The 2,039-nt window shown below is 41.2% G+C and overlaps 1 pseudogene; it reads left to right on the top strand.

Moving 5' to 3' along the window:
- The first annotated feature begins 685 nt into the window (after positions 1-685).
- Positions 686-866, top strand: LOC116094641 (annotated as a pseudogene).
- Positions 867-2,039: the final 1,173 nt, after the last annotated feature.

Genomic DNA, 2,039 nt, shown 5'->3' with positions numbered 1-2,039 from the left:
AACCTGGAGGCAGAAACTGAAGCGGAGGCCATGGAGAAGTGCTGCTTCCTGGAGTACTTCCCATGACTTTCTCAGCCTGCTTCCCTATACAATTTAGGACCACCTGCCCATGAGAGGCACCACTCATAATGGGCTGGGCTCTCTGACATCAATCATTAACCAAGAAAATGCCCCACAGACCTGTCTACCAGCCAATCTGGTAGAGGTATGTTCTCAATTGAGGTTTTATCTTTCCAGATGGTCAGGACTGACCATCTTGTGTCAAGTTGTCCAAAAGCTGGACATCACAACCTCTAGAGTACTTAGCTTTTTGTTTCAGATCGGACCCTCCAGGGGAAGCAAAAGAAACTGGTGAGAATTGCTGAGTCATTCTGCCCCACCACTTTTAGCTTACCTAGAGTGAAACCTGGCTCTTTGTAGTAATAAATGTTCTACTGTATTTTGAACATACAGTGTATGAAGTATGACCTCAGCTGAACATGCTCTAGTGTGCTCCTCTCCCCTGGCATGAAGACTCTGCTGTTTGCTCAGACACACCACTGTGTCACTGCTCCTACAATAAACCTTTCTTCATTCATTCTTTGACCTGGCTTTGCACTCACTGAGATGCAAACTCAGCATCAGGTTACACCAGCTCTACACCCCTAACTGTTTCAATTGAACAAGTTTCAATAAAAATTTACACATACTTACCTGGCGAGGTGATACCATTATCACCAAGGTGGTTTTCCCTGGGCAAGACTTATCCATTGCACCAGATATGCTGACCCCTGCGATTTCCTCCACCCCTGTACACCCCACTAAATTTACAGAAAGTATCAATGAAAATTTGTAAAAAGGATTAATTTATATTTTCTGTGTCATTTTAATAATAATGGGTTTTTTTTTTAGTCCTTTCATTCATTGGGTTTTTGGCCATTATCTGAAATTTAAAATGAATTTTAAAAAGCCATCGTAATTTTCCATGCAACATTAGCATGTATCAAACCCTTTATTATGTTCACATAGCCATCTCATCAAGGAGACTATTATTATTCCCATTTTCTAGATAAGAAAAACTACTTGAGACCTATTTCCCAGGCCACATAGGTAGGTTACAACGAAATAAAATTAAACCTAGCTATATTTGATTCCAAAGTCCTTGTTCTTTGCCTTTTTTGGTAGCAAGTAATGCTCTATTTCAGTTTCTGGCATGTGAAAGGAAGTAGTGGAGAAAATCGTGTGAGTTTGAGATTAGCACACAGTTCTAGGGCATATTTGCTTCAGGACTCACAACTTTCTCCCCTCCTCCCGCCTTCCACTGAGACAAAGTTTCTCTGTGTAGCCCTGACTGGAACTCACTCTGTAGACCACTGGTTTCCAACTCAGAGATGTGCCTGGTTTTGCCTCCCAAGTGCTGGGTCTAAAGGCATGTGTCACCAGTGTGCCTGGTCATATACAAGTTTCTTAACTTAATTTATTTCATCTGTCAATTTGGAATCATAGTGCCAACAAAGGATGAGTAAGGAGATAGTGTTTACTATTTGGGCTTTAAAAAATGTTTGCTAAGGGCTAGAGAGAGATCCAAAGGTTGAGAGTGTTTGCTGCTCTTCTCTTCCAGAGGATCTGAATTTGTTTCTAGCAACCATACGTGGTGGATCACAACCATCCGAAAGTGCAGTTATAGGGGATATGACATCTGGCCTTTCAGACACTGGACTTACATGCGGTGCACAGAGAAATGTGCATGCAAACCATCTTTACATATTAAAATTTAAAAATATAAGATATTTGATAAATATCTCTAGAAAAGATTTGGATGAGCTTATCATTAAGATACACACACACACACACACTTTTGGAAACAGACTTCAGAGTGCAAGCCCGTTGCTTTGGGGAAGCCAGTAGCAGGTATACACTGGGCTTTTTGGAAGCCAACAAACTTGCTTAAGAGAATGCTGTAGGAGTTGGGGAGTGGGGTGGGGAGTGAAAACCATATCCTTTTGAAGTTACATTTTGTTCTTACCTCCTACAGGTTGGCTTGCTTATACATACCTATC

The sequence above is a fragment of the Mastomys coucha genome, unplaced genomic scaffold (assembly GCF_008632895.1).
Source record: "Mastomys coucha isolate ucsf_1 unplaced genomic scaffold, UCSF_Mcou_1 pScaffold16, whole genome shotgun sequence".
In the NCBI taxonomy this organism is placed as follows: Eukaryota; Metazoa; Chordata; class Mammalia; order Rodentia; family Muridae; genus Mastomys; species Mastomys coucha.
This window is presented reverse-complemented; position numbering and strand designations above follow the sequence as displayed.